This window comes from Puma concolor, chromosome A2 (assembly GCF_028749965.1).
Source record: "Puma concolor isolate L17-30 chromosome A2, mPumCon1.1.hap2, whole genome shotgun sequence".
Classification (NCBI taxonomy): domain Eukaryota; kingdom Metazoa; phylum Chordata; class Mammalia; order Carnivora; family Felidae; genus Puma; species Puma concolor.
In genome coordinates, this window is record NC_141668.1 from 145,574,747 (window position 1) to 145,590,224 (window position 15,478).

Consider the following 15,478-nt stretch of genomic DNA (forward strand, 5'->3'; position numbering starts at 1 on the left):
GTTAAACCTAATTAGGCAAATAAATTAAAAATTAGGAGGGGAGCATAAAAGTTATCACCCATTAAATTCAAATGGTGTTGTTTGACTAGCTTATCTACCACAAAGCCGGGATTTTTGAGCATCTGGCCTCAGTTTACCACTGCACCCTCATCTAGTATTCTGAGGGTGCCCAAGCTGAATTCTACCACTTTGGCCTTTGAATGGGCTGTTCCCTCCACCAAGAACTCTTCTTTTTCTTCTTGGCCTGACTACTTCCTCTTGACTGTGCCTCAATTTATTTATTTTTTCTATGCCTCCATTTAGATGTCACTTCCTCCAGCAGGCCCACACTGCACTAGGGACTTCTTCCATCAGAGTGTTTATTCATTCATATAATAAAATCTTACTGAGCACTTACTATGTGCTGAGCAGTGTGTGAGGGGTGGGGGTGAGGAGTGGTATCTTCTGCTGCCCTGAATGAAGGCTTCCTTGTCTGCCTCTTGCTCCAGACGTAGGTGGGACCAGTGCCCAGCAGGACTCTCTTGGTATTTAACTCCACCACAAAGGCAGCCTCCCTCCTGCCAAACCCTCCAGACTGGCAGAACCTGGTTGAGTTGGGCAGGTCCTGGTTTTTAAGAATGGGTCATGGACAAAAAGCTTCAGAGATGTGGCAAAGGAACATCTCTGAGGCCACTGGTAACTACCTCATAAAATCTGCCTTTGTTAGGGCTGCTGGAATCCATCCAGAGTTAGGGACAATCTCCCTGGCTTGGGCTGAAGCATCTTCCTCTAAGACGTTGGCCATCTCATCATTCAGATTTCAAGAGTTGCATTCGACATGCTTCATGGAATTGTTCTCAGAGCTTCAGGGATAGTGTACTCATCAAAGAGTAAGTTGCTCAGGATTCTCATGGATCATGATTAACCAAATATGGTGATTTGGAAGACCTATCTGAAGAAATTAATCAGAAGACAACAGAGTGATATGACATGAAAAATATGAAAACAAGATATTACATAATATGCAGAATAGACTGAGTAGATCTAAAATCCATTTAAGCAGCATCAAAGGAGGAGAGGCCAGGGGTGCCTGGGTGGCTCAGTCGGTTAAGCGGCCGACTTCAGCTCAGGTCATGATCTTGTGGTCCGTGAGTTTGAGCCCTGCGTCGGGCTCTGTGCTGACAGCTCAGAGCCTGGAGCCTGTTTCAGATTCTGTGTCTCCCTCTCTCTGACCCTCCCCCCGTTCATGCTCTGTCTCTCTCTGTCTCAAAAATAAACGTTAAAAAAAGTTTTTTTTAAAAAAGAGGAGAGGCCATATTTGAGGTGGTAAAGGGTAAGAATTTCTAAAGCAGAAAAAAGACATGAATCCCCAGTTTTAGGAAGCATAACACATCCTAAGCAAGATAAATAATAGGAAATCCACACCAAGAGACATTGTAGTGAAACTGCAGGACACTAAAAACAAAGAAGGGGTGCCTGGCTGTCTCAGTGGGTAGAACAAGCGACTCTTGGTCTCAGGGTTGTGAGTTCGAGCCCAATGATGGGTGTAGAGATTACTTAAAAATAAAATCTTTTTAAAAATAATTTATTCATCCATTTTGAGAGAGAGAGAGAGACAGTGCACATGTGTTTACATGCGAGCAGAGGAAGGGCAGAGAGAGAGGAGAGAGAATCCTAAGCGGGCTCCACACTGTCAATCTGCACTGTCAGCACAGAGTCCCACATGAGGCTCAAACCCACAAACCTGAGATCGTGACCTAAGCCGAAATTAAGAGTTGGTTAAGCATCCAGGCTCTTGATTTTGGGTCAGGTCATGAGACCAAGCCCTGTGTTGGGCTCCATGCTGAGCATGGAACCTGCTTGGGATTCTCTCTCTCCCTTTCTCTCTGCCCTTCCCCAACTTGCCTGCTCTCTCTCTCTCTTAAAATAAATAAAAATCTTAAAAAAAAAAAAAAAAAGAAATAAATAAAAATAAAAACAAAGAACTTAAAAGCAGCTAGAGATAAAAAAGACAGATTATTCCCCAGAAAAGGAATTAGATTTCCTGCAGATTTCTGAATGGCAACATAGGAAACTCAAAGGCATTGAATAGTATCTCCAAAGACCTGAGAATTGGATCCTCAGCCTTTCAGGAATAAGAGTTAAATACAAATAAAGTGAATTTACAACTGGAAGACTTGACTAACTGAACTTCTAAGGTATACCTCAGAAAGAAGAAAAAAAGACCCAATTAAGAACTGAAATGAAAGAAGGCATACTGAGTGAGGAAATTGGTAAATAGAGTGAATCTAAACAAAATTGTCAGTACAAAACAATAATGATGACATAATGCATAATCCATAAGTTTATTTTTAATTTTTAATTTTTTTATTTTTTTAGAGAGAGAAAGAGTAGAGGAGTGGGGCAGAGGGAAAGAGAGAGAATCCCAAGCAGGCACAACACTCAGTGCAGAAATTAAGAGCTGGACACTCAACCAACTGAGCCACCCAGGCGCCCCCATAATCTGTATGTTTACACAAGGTCAGAACTAAAATAAGAGACAACAATCAATTAGGAATGAGGTGGTAAAAAAAAAAAAAAAATAGTGTCCCAGTGCTTTTGCATTTGTGCGGGAAGGGAATTAAGATAGTAATTTTGGCTTTATTAATTATGTGTGGTACATTGTCAGTGGTATTCACTAAAGTAATATAAATAACATGTATAACTTTCAAACCATTGGGGGGGGGTGGAATTACATAAGCCAATAAACAAATGCCAACCAACCCAAAGAATTGTAGAAAAAGTAAGATTCCTCCTCCCAAAAAAGGTAATTAAAAAAAAAGTCCAGATTTACTAATAATCATAGTAAATTAACTAAACTCATCAGTTAAAAGTCAGAAATTGTCAACTTGGATGTTACAAAAATCCAAGAGGTGCTGTTTCAAGAGGCACTCCAAAAAATATAGGAATTTGGGAAGGTTAAAAGTAAATGTGTGGAAAATGATACACCTCACAAACAGTATCCAAAAGAAACACCATCACTGTGTTATGGTGACTAACAAAAATCATTAAGGATGGAAAGTGACACTACATAGTGATAACAAGTTCAATTCACCAGCAAATTCTATCAGTTGTCAACTATAGAAAACATGAATCTTATAATTATTAGAGAAATTGGTGAAATATTTAGTCAAAGGAAAAACTAAAGCCTGATGATTCTAGAAGTGAGTCTAAACTTTCAAGACATATATCATATTACTCTCATAAGCCCTTCTAGAAAATAGAAAATGAGAGAACACATCCCAATTCACCCTATTATACCAGTCTAAATTCCATACCAAACAAGATCAGACCAATATTACTCCTAAATCCCTCAAAAACATAGAAGTAAAAATCCTAAATAAAATATTAGTAAGTTGAGTCCAGCAATATATAAAAAGGATGATGTATCATTACCAAGACAGGTTTATTCTAGGAATGTCAGGATAGTTTAACATTAGGAAATCTATTCCTGTAGTTAACCACATCAATATATTAAAGGGGAACCATAAGATCATCCCAATGTTTGCAAAATTTTAAAATTCAACAGTCTTTCTTGGTAATAACTCATAGGAAACTAGGAAGAGAACTTCCTTGCAGGTTAAAAGGCGGCCACCAAAATTAAAAACCTACAACAATTATCATTCTCAATAATGAAAAGTTAGAAATGCTTCCTTCAAAATCAGAAACGATTCCAATCAAAATCTCAACAGGGCTTTTCAATAATTAATTAGGAACGAGGTGGTAAAAAAAAAAAAATTACGAGCTGGTAAAAAAGAAAATTATGAGCTGATTCTAAGATTCATATGGAAGAGCAAAGGTCCAAGAAAAGTAAAAATATTTGCAATGAAGAAGAAAAATTAGATATCAAGACTTGTTATAAAAGTATAGTTATTAGGACAGTGTGTATTCATGTAGGGATAGATAAAAACACTAATGAAACAGGGGCGCCTGGGTGGCTCAGTCGGTTGGGCGTCCGACTTCGGCTCAGGCCACGATCTCACGGTCCGTGGGTTTGAGCCCCGCGTCGGGCTCTGGGCTGATGGCTCAGAGCCTGGAGCCTGCTTCCGATTCTGTGTCTCCCTCTCTCTCTGCCCCTCCCCCGTTCATGCTCTGTCTCTCTCTGTCTCAAAAATAAATAAACGTTTGGGGCGCCTGGGTGGCGCAGTCGGTTAAGCGTCCGACTTCAGCTAGGTCACGATCTCGTGGTCCGTGAGTTCGAGCCCCGCGTCAGGCTCTGGGCTGATGGCTCAGAGTCTGGAGCCTGTTTCCTATTCTGTGTCTCCCTCTCTCTCTGCCCCTCCCCCGTTCATGCTCTGTCTCTCTCTGTCCCAAAAATAAATAAACGTTGAAAAAAAAAAATTAAAAAAAAATAAATAAATAAACGTTAAAAAAAAAATTAAGAAACAAAAAAACACTAATGAAACAATATAAAAATCACAGAAAAAGAAGCACCTTGGTGTCTCAATTGGTTAAGCATCCGACTCTTGATCTCAGCTAAGGTCTTGATCTCACAGCCTGGAATTGGACTCCATGCTGGGCATGAAGCCTACTCAAAAAAAAAAAAAAAAAAAAAAAAATCACAGAAACAGATCCACATACATAAGGAAACCTGACTTATGAGGGAGGTGACATTTTAGATCACTGGCGAAAGGAGGGACAATTCGGTAAAAATGCTAGGACAATTGATTACTCATATAGAAAAACATGGAATTTAACAACCCACCCCTCTCCAAATTAATTCAAGATAAATTAAAGACTTTAATATAAGAAGCAAAACTAAACTTTTAGAAGGACAACATAGGAGAATATCTTCAGGGTCTTGCCAACACTTGGAACCATCAGACTGACTGCTTGTAATCTAGTAGGTCTGAAGGGGTATCTCATTGTGATCTTAATCTTTACACCTATCATTAATGGGCTTGAGCAATTACTCATATATTTGTTTGCCATTGTGTTTCCGTGTCTGTGAAGTATCTGTTTGTGTCATTTCCCCATCTTTCTAATTGTCTGTGTCTTAATGGTTTGTAGTTATATGTGCTGCAAAGCCCAGTTTGTGGCTTATCTTTTCACTTTCTTTAGTGCTTTTGGACAAACATTAATTTTGTCAAATTATCCTTTGTGTTTAGTGCTTTTTACGTCCCGTTTAAGAAATCCTTTCCTACCTCACCTAAACCACACTGACTGAGGTTAGGGGAGATAGCAGTACCCCAAGGACACTGGGGATACAGGTACCAAATTGGGACTGATGGCTGGGCTAGCCAGGTAGCAGGTGAGCAAACACGAGCTCCAAGTGTGTGAGTCACTGGAACAACTCTCAGGTGAAGACGGCGGATCCGGGTCCAGCTCTGCCACTTACTAGCTATCTGTCTATGTAAACCTGAGTTTCGCCATCTATACGTAGGAGGTGATGACGAACAATTGATGATGGTACCAACCTCACAGGGTTGCAGACAAGATCAAGCTGAATAGTGTGTTTACAGGTTAGCACCAGACCTGGCACAGAGGACGTGTGCATAATATCAGCCATCAGCATCAGTGTGGTTCATACACCAAGCATTTACTGGGCTCGCCCAGTTCTGAGAGGGGCTTAGAAACCATCTTTGAATAGTCAAGGATCAGTTGGGGAACAGAGATTATGAAGCCTCCAGCGTGAACTGAGAATCAATGGCTGAAGGCTACTAACGTGTGTGTGTGTGTGTGTGTGTGTGTGTGTGTGTGTGTGTGTGTGTTTAGCACATAGTTCTTCTTGCTAAGAAAACACATATTTCTTAAGGTCCTCACAGGTTTCATTTCAGCATCCACATCACTCATGACACTGTCCTGAGACCTGTCCCTCTTAGCTGTCCCTGGTGTCTTTCCTGGGACCCTTAAGCATCCCACCAGGTAGCCACTTAGATATAAACATCTTAATGACACTTTCAAAGATGTATGTTACATTATGCCATCTAAATCACGATGCCCTCTAATCTAATTTATCAAAAGGATAATGCTTCTTCATTTGTTTTTATCTTGTCTCCTTTCTGAGCTGTGAGGTCATGCAGGGAGCTGGATCACACATCCATGTGGATGGATTATAGTTTGGTCACCCTTCAGGCAGTGGTTCCTGATGCCCCAGTTGGGGTTGTAGGGACTGGAGGTACTGGGTACCCAATGGGACTGGAGCAGGAGGTACCAAGTTTGGTCATCTCTTCCCAGTGGCACACAAGTGGCTGGAAACAGGCCAAAGAGCCAGAGGTGGAAAGGACAATGGAGGAAGTAGAGAGGTGTGGGGCAGACAAAGCAAAGGGGAGAACACAGCTGTGGGGAATAGACTGTCATCTGCTCCTTTGTGTCAGTTCTCAAGTGGATTGTTCTCATTTAAAAACATAGGATGAGCAGATGTTAATTAACAGGTAGTGAACACTTCTTCATTCCCTACCCTGTCCTGGGCATTGTGCTTTTCATGCACTATCCCATTTGTTTTCATCTTTACAACAGTGTGCAGTGTGGATATTATGACTTCCACCATTTAACAGACAAGGAAACTGGGCTCAAGGTTAGGTAACTTGCCCAAGCTTGTGTAGCCAGCAAGTGGTGCAGTAGAGACAGACCTGTCTCCAAATCTGTGCTCTTAACCACAGTACTCAATGAACACCTTCTACACTTGCACATGACTCACATTTTGCAGGCTGCCGTGGAGACTCCACCAAAGTCTTGAATGATAGAATGGGCGTTGGTGGAAGCTCAGGAAATTGTTACTGAGGGTCTTTTTCTTAAGAAATCCACCACATTTGAGTGATGGCAGCTCTCCACTGCTATGGCTACATGTAAACGCAGCTTGGCTGGATCTGATTGGGTCTCCATGGAAACATGACTTCCACTGACTACTGCTTCCAGAGGAGTCTCCTTCCAGTCTCTGAGAATTCATCTCAAACGTCGTTTGAGACTTCATCTGCACCACATTTATACATGAGACCACTGAGGCAGTGCAGAGTGATGGCCGGGAAGACAGGATTTGCTCTCTGACAGGCCTGACTCTTCATTTACAAAGTATACACTTCTGACAAGTTGCTTCCTTTCTTTGGGTCCCAGTTTACACCTCTATAAAATAGGGGTAATATAGTACTTACTTCATAAATTTATTCTAACCATTACTAAATTCTTTCTTAAAAATTGTTTTTAAATGTTTATTTTTGAGAGAGAGACAGAGACAGAGACAGACAGAGACAGAGACAGAGAGAGAGAGAGCAGTGGAGGGGCAGAGAGAGAGAAGGAGACACAGAATCCGAAGCAGGCTCCAGGCTCTGAGCTGTCAGCACAGAGCCCGACGCGAGGCTCGAACTAACGGACCACAAGATCATGACCTGAGCCGAAGTTGGACACTCAACTGACTGAGCCACCAACTGAGCCACCCAGGCACCCTAACCATTACTAAATTCTTAAACAAAATAAATGTTGACTATTGTTATTACTCTCCCACTTGCTCATTCTCTTCCTGCTGCCCTTGTTCCCAGCTAAACTAGGGTAACCAATTCATCCCAGTTTGCTCAGGACTTTCTCTGTGTTTGCACCAAAAGCCCCCCTCAGTTTTGGGCGAACTGGGAGGGTTGGTCACCCTTCCTGACTCTGCAGAGAGGTCATAATGGTCCAGAGAAAATGGTGGCCAATGGGGCTCAAAGAGGTTTGAGTCCAAGATTTACATTGGTAATTCATATTCATAATTGTTTTTTGGCCACTGGATACACAATGAAGACTCAGAGGCACAGAAAACTGAAACCAAAGGCAAGTCCAATTAACTATCCAATTTTGAGTCCCCAAGAGCAAGAGCTGCCTTATTCATCTCTGTATCTCCCTCCACATTTAGTAGGCTGTTAAATGAGTGAATAACAAATCCCCTAAAACACCCATGATGCAAAACGATCCCCGGTTCCAGGCTGGGACTTACTTGTGGCAACAAATCTCCAGGGCTGAATTCTTAAGGTCATGTCTTAGGAATGACACTGGCCTGCACGTAAATCTGGTTCTTGGCTGACTTTGGAGCAGGCTCTGCCTGTAGAGGAGAAATGTCATGCTGCAGTAGGATTCCTGCATCAAGAATCATTTATGAGGGGCGCCTGGGTGGCGCAGTCGGTTAAGCGTCCGACTTCAGCCAGGTCACGATCTTGCGGTCCGTGAGTTCGAGCCCCGCGTCAGGCTCTAGGCTGATGGCTCAGAGCCTGGAGCCTGTTTCCGATTCTGTGTCTCCCTCTCTCTCTGCCCCTCCTCCGTTCATGCTCTGTCTCTCTCTGTCCCAAAAATAAATAAAAAACGTTGAAAAAAAATTAAAAAAAAAAAAAGAATCATTTATGAGTCACTGTTTGGTTGAAGATTGACACCACCTGGGTGGCTCAGTCAGTTAAGTGCTCAGCTTATGATCTTGTGGTTTGTGAGTTCGAGCCCCATATCAGGCTCTGTGCTGACAGCTCAGAGCTTGGAACCTGTTTTGGATTTTGTGTCTCCCTCTCTCTCTGCCCCTCCCCTGCCCACACTCTGTCTGTCTCGTCAAAAATAAATAAACATTGGGGCGCCTGGGTGGCGCAGTGGGTTAAGTGTCCGACTTCAGCCAGGTCACGATCTCGCGGTCCGTGAGTTCGAGCCCCGCGTCAGGCTCTGGGCTGATGGCTCGGAGCCTGGAGCCTGTTTCCGATTCTGTGTCTCCCTCTCTCTCTGCCCCTCCCCCGTTCATGCTCTGTCTCTCTCTGTCCCAAAAATAAATAAAAAAACGTTGGAATAAATAAATAAATAAACATTTAAAAAACTTTTTAAAAAGATTGACACCTGCTCATAGCTGCACTCCTCACCCTGTCTTTGGAGCTGATGTAATTTTCAGTGGATTTGTAAACAATTGTCCAATGGGTGATGACTCAGGAGGGATATCTGCCCCTGGAGAACACCACACCCCCTACTGAGGTCCCGTACTCACAGCATGGGGTATCTCCCAAGTTCTCATGCTCCTTATGTGTGGGGTAAGTGGGGGAGTTCAGAATATGGGAGAGAAAACATCCCAGCTTGCTGGGAGTCTAGGGGGTGGGACATGGATTGTTCTCAGTGTTCTGAGCTGGAATACTGGCAGGGCCTTGTCAGTGCTACATACCAGAGAAGAAATGGTATAGTGGACCAACTAAGTGCTCATACTCTGGTGGCAAACAGTCCCAGCTTAGTAGCTCCGAGAGCTGGTGCAAGCGACACCCTCTCTGAGGCTAGTTTCCTCATGTGTAAAATGAAGATAATAGTAGTGTTTGGGTGGTAGTGAGACTTAATGGACCTTGTGCACGAAAAGAAGATGGACAATATGGGGCCTAATAAAGCTCAACACCTGTACTGCTATTATCGTTTTATTGTGATCCAACATAAGCACCCGGTACAAGGAGAGAATAGTGCCCAAATCAACAAACACAGAGAGGCGTGTCAAACAGCAAGCACTCAATAAATGTTAGCGACTGTTATTAAGAGCCTTTAAATCATAATCTACTTCCTGTGTCTGAGTCACCTGACTTCCCTGTGACTACCAGGAGATGCTTATTTAAGAACTTCTGTGAAACACCTAAGCAGTATTCCCATCAGAATGCATCACCTGAATCTAATCATGAGGAAGCCTCAGACAAACCCAAACTTAGGGAGAGCCAACAAAATAGCTAGCCTGCACACCCCAAAAATGCCAATATAAAAGACAAAGGCTTAGGAATTTTACAGGTCAGATTAGAGGGGGTCAAGGATATAGGACTGCTAAGTACAATGCATAAGCGTGGATTGGATCCTGCACTAGAAAGAAAAAATTGCTATAAGGGACATTATTAGAGTAATTGGTAAAATTTGAACAAGGTCTGTAGATTAGGTAATAATATTGTATTGTTGCTAAACCTTCTGGTTTTGATGTGTTAATTGCCTTGCAGTTATATAAACGAATTACTTGTCCTTAAGAAATCACTTGAAAGTATTTAAGGATAAAGGATCCTAATGTCTCTAACTTACTCTTGAACGGTTGAGGGAAAAAAAATCTGTATGTATAAAAACTAATGAAAAATTTCATTAGTAATGAAATTTGCATTTCATTACTAATGAAATAATGAAAAACTAATGAAAAAATGTTCATCGGTGAACCTGGATGAAGGGGATACATGAGTTTTCAAGCTATTTTTGCAACTTTTATGCATATTTGAAATTATTTATAAATAAAAATTAAAGCATAATTAAGTCAAATGAAAAAAACTTGGCACCAAACCCTTAGAAGAAGAAGAAATTGTGCAGTTAGGCAAGCAGCCAGCTCCCTGCTCAAGACCCACCAGTCAGCAGCTGTGAGAAACCTTACACCTCTTGGTCCTGTTTCCTCACTCCCCTCTCATGGTCAGCCTGGAAGGGCCAACTTTACACAGGTAGCTTTAGAATCGGCCATAGAAGCAGGGAGAAGTCCTTGGGCTTGTTCGTGCGTGTGGCAAGGAGAGAAAGGCAATGGATCCAGCGCAGTGCAGTGGCCAGGGGGAAGCGTTGGGGTGATGGGGCTCCAATGGCATCGTGTGGCCTGCCCGCAGCCTTGGGTGTCTCAAAACAGCAGGATGAAAAGCGCTGAGGTACCAGAAGAGACTGTTCTAGCAGTGAGATGCTGCTCTAAGGAGGAAAGAAGATGAACATGGCTCCCCAGGAGAGGAGCAGTGCTCGCTATCAGCCAGAAGAGGGCGCTGTCTTCTCCCGTGTCATTCTCTGAATCAACAGGCATTGTGCTCTGAGTGTGCCCACAGTGTTTTTCAGATCTGCAGATCGCAGGAGCAGGACTAGGATGAGGTGAATGAGGCAGGATCATGAAAGTGAGGGTTGGATTCCGTCTTCATTTAATATTTGATACTTTGTTCATCGTGGATGTTCTGTGTTAGTTTTGCTTACTCAAGATTAATTAATTAGTGAAAATATTGCAATAAAATATGATTTATCTTGATTACTGAGTTGTCTGTCACCCCCTTAAATGTCCCGCCTGAGACCAGGGCATCCTTCTCCTCCTTCTGGTCCCACCCTGGGAGATAGAAGCCATTAATTGCAAATACCACTGGCTCAGAGTTTGCAATTGTTCAGATGATGTCTGGAGTTAATGGGCCTTTTTGTACCATGAAGAAAGGGTGCCTAAGGGAATTAATCCCGAACACCTGAATTCCTCCTTTGATGTCGCTTCACAGTCACTTTACAGGCTAGGGCCTGACTTCATTATCTCTAAACCTCAACATTCTCATCTGTAAAATGGGGATAACAATCCCTTCTTTGTACAGTTTATTCTAAAGGCAGAATATCACCCCAGCTGAGTACTTCTTAAGGGCTAGACACTGCTGAGTCTGGCCTTTATTTATAAACTCACAAGATGGTCACAGCTTTACAATGTAAGAGCTATTATATCCCCATTTTTGACTATTTTTTTGTTTTCAACTTATTTTTGAGAGAAAGATCGTGAGAGAGGGAGGGGCAAAGAGAGAGGGGGACAGAAGAGCCAATTGAAGCAGACTCTGCACTCACAGCAGGGTATGAACCCATGAACCGTGGGATCATGACCTGAGCCGAAGTCGGACATTTACACTGCTCCCAGCTCTGCTCCAGAGATCTGCTCCAGCTGTATGAGAACTTAGTACTCCGTGCTTCCTGAAAGGCAGACGCTATGCGCAGGTGGCTGCTGTATTTCTTTTGTCTCGGTGGTCTGGGGCTTCCCTTGGTTATCCAGGGACCTGAGTTCCCCTAGATCAGTGTCCTCACAAGCTGGTCGAGAAGCTGGGCTCTGGAGTCAATCAGAGCACCATATCATTCATTCAACAATGATTTACTGAGCACCTGCTACATGCCAGTCCTGTCCTGGGCAGTGCAGACACACGTAGGTGTCCTTGTCCCCGTAGAGGTGTGTAGGGGGAGACAGACAACACACAGCCCATAGATAACCATACATTATGATACATGCCATGAAGCAAAAGACACAGGCCCCATGGAAGAGAATAAAAGGGAAGACATTGATGGGCTGGGGGGCTCTGGCAAGGTTTCTCTGAGAGAGTGGCATTTAAGCTGAGACTTGGAGCGGGGAGGAAGGAAGGGCAGCATGGGTGGAGCGAACAGCTGTGCAAAGGCTCTGAGGTGGGAACTGAAAGCCTCTAGGTGTGAAGGGAGGCCAGGGGAGGAAGAAGGGAAAAGAACAGTGTTACTTTGAAGAGGTAGGTAAGTAGAGGCCACAAGAATCAGCTTGGTCTTTAGGTCAAACAAAGGGCCTTTGAAGGGTTCTAATCAGAGCAGTGACTGAGCCCTGAGCCCTGTTCTTCGGAAAGTAAAGGACTTGTTTGAGGTCCAGGAACAGCCTCGTGTGGAAGAACCCGTGTGAGGTCAAAACCCAGAGCCTGCTTCATCATTTGTAAATCATCATACAAAGGTGAGGTGTGTCACGATTAAGCAAACTTAAATAAGGCGCCTCCCCTCATGGTTGGGGTGAGGGAAGCTGACTGTGAAATGTGATAACTGGAGCAATTTGCATGCACTACAAGATTATTGCTAGGGTTCATTTATTACGAGATAGAGAGTGACATTAGTCAATGGAAACACCTGTTTGGGTCATGCGGCTTATCCCCCCCCCCCCCCCCCCCCCGCCAGGAGTGGGGACTTTCCCACAAGCCCCTTGTTTCTTTTTGCTACTTTTGTTACTTTCTGTTACTCAGCCTGTACACGTTCACTCCTCCTGAAATCTCCATCTTGCCTTCCATCTTTTTCCCAGTGTATTGCCCCGCACTGACTCCTGTCCCATCAGGGTCCATGGTGGATGGCTGTGGCTCCCAGTGATGTTTGGGACCATGTGTCTGACCTCCTGATCCTCATTTCTACCCATTCATATGACATGCATGGGACCCTTCAGCAGGGGCTTATTAACAAAGATGAGGGTGTAAGGCTTTGAGGGGACCTGATTGTCCCTGCCACATTAGGATGGTATTTCCCAAGGCAGACATTGTTCGAGATATTGAAAGGAATTATATGAAGAAAAAGTTTCTGTGGACAATAAAGTCAGGACGCCCTGTTTCAGCACAGTGAAGCAGCTTTCCTTATTGCAGAACTTTTCAGAACATTTAAGATGCTAATGTGCATTATAAATCTCCAAGAAGTAGTAATATATATTTGTCCTTTTTCCTAGAAGCATCTTATAGACTAGTGGTTGAAAGTACATGCCCCAGGAAATGTCATCCATAGCCACTAAGTGGCAGTAGGAAGGACACTTCAAACTGTGCATCGTTGGTCAGGCCAGGGTCTGCCTTTCCTTCTGGGCTCCGGGCTCTAGGCTCCTGGAAGGAACTGTTTCAAAACTCCCAATTCCCAGCACAGGATGGACGAGTGTGGGGTTTCTCCTTTCCTTGAGCCTGCAGTACAGCCTGGTCACTCCGACCTTTCCATGTTATCAGTGACTATTGGGGCCAGTTGAAAGCTGCCTTTCCTTGGCTCAGTTGCACAAAGACAGAACACATGTTGCCACCGGCATTGTTTAAACGGTTTAAAAAAAAATAAAAAGCTGTTTAGTACTTTTTTTTTCTTTTTAAATACCAAACAAACAAACAGTACCCAAGTGTCTACAGTAAAAAGTGAAAGTCCTACTTCGGTCTCCTTCCCATCTCTCACCTACAGTGTTTGCTCCTTATTAAGGTTTTTGCTGTGCCTGGTTTGGTGGGGGGAAAGGCTGGTCTGGAGTCCGAGTGACTCAGTTCATGCCCCAGCTCCAATGGGCTAGCTGTGTATCTTTGGGCCCAAACCTCAGTTTGCTCATCTATAAAATGGAGGGAGCATAGCTTAAGGGCTTAGAGGAGTATTGAGTGATATGAAACACAGAAAGCACTCCGCCAAGCCCCTGTACCCAGTTGGCTTCAGTTAAACTTGAGGCTTACAATTTTCTTTCCAGAATCCAGGTACTTTTTTTTTTTTTTCTAAGTCCGATTCCATGCAGTGAATGTGCTAATTACAGAATGGGGTCAATGTTTTCTGACTGTTCAGGTGATTTTTTTTTTTAAGTCCTTAAGGGGCAGTTTCTATATGCAGAAACCACTCTTCAGAGGTTTACTTTATTTTTCAAATTAATATTCAAATGATCAAAGTTAAAAATTCAAACACAGATTAGTTGACTCACATCCTACAGATTAGCTTACTTTTTTTAAAGATTTTATTTTTAAGTAATCTCTGCACCCACCATGGGGCTCAAACCAACCAACCCCAAGATCAAGAGTCACATGCACCATAGACTGAGCCAGCCGGACACTCCCAAGTAACTTATCTTTGATACTAGGAACTAAACATTATTCCAGGACCCTGACAGGATTGTTATTGTCTTAGAAAATGTCGTCCTTGGGGCACCTGGGTGGCTCAGCCGGTTAAGTGTCCAACTTTGGCTCAGGTCATGATCTCGTGGTTTGTGGGTTCCAGCCCCATGTCAGGCTCTGTGCAGATAGCTCAGAGCCTGGAACCTGCTTTGGATTCTGTGTCTCCCTCTTTCTCTGCGCTTCCCCCACTCACACTCTGTCTCTCGGTCTCTCAAAAATAAATAAACATTTTTTTGGGGCGCCTGGGTGGCTCAGTTGGTTGAGCGTCCGACTTCAGCTCAGGTCACGATCTCGCGGTCTGTGAGTTCAAGCCCCGCGTCGGGCTCTGGGCTGATGGCTCAGAGCCTGGAGCCTGCTTCTGATTCTGTGTCTCCCTCTCTCTCTGCCCCTCCCCCGTTCATGCTCTGTCTCTCTCTCTGTCTCAAAAATAAATAAATGTTAAAAAAAATTTTTTTTGGGGGGCGCCTGGGTGGCTCAGTCGGTTAAGCGTCCGACTTCAGCTCAGGTCACGATCTCGCGGTCCGCGAGTTCGAGCCCCGCGTCGGGCTCTGGGCTGATGGCTCAGAGCCTGGAGCTTGCTTCCGATTCTGTGTCTCCCTCTCTCTCTGCCCCTCCCCCGTTCATGCTGTGTCTCTCTCTGTCTCAAAAATAAATAAACGTTAAAAAAATTTTTAAAAAAATTAAAAAAAATAAATAAATAAAATAAACATTTTTTTAAATGTCATGCTTTTAAGTTCAGCTTATAAAATTTCTTATTCTTTTCATAAGCCCAGGTAGCATTGCCAGATAAAACAGAAGATAGGATGCCCAATTAAATCTGAATGATTTAAAAGTCACATTTACCTAGTGTTTTTATTTGCTAAATGTAACCAACCCTATATTCGGCAAACTTAATTACTTTTAAGGGGTCATAGATCCATTTTCAAACATTTTACACTTCTTTTATAAATTTAATATACTCCATTTCCTTGAAAACTTCTTCAGTTGTCTGAACTAATGAAAAAGCCATCTTTTTAAATACTAATTCTTTTTTTTTAAGATTTTTTTATTTTTAAGGAGTCTTTACACCCAATACGGGGCTCGAACCCATAATCCTGAGATCAAGTGTTGCACACTCCACCAACTAAGCCAGCCAGGTGACCCTAAATATT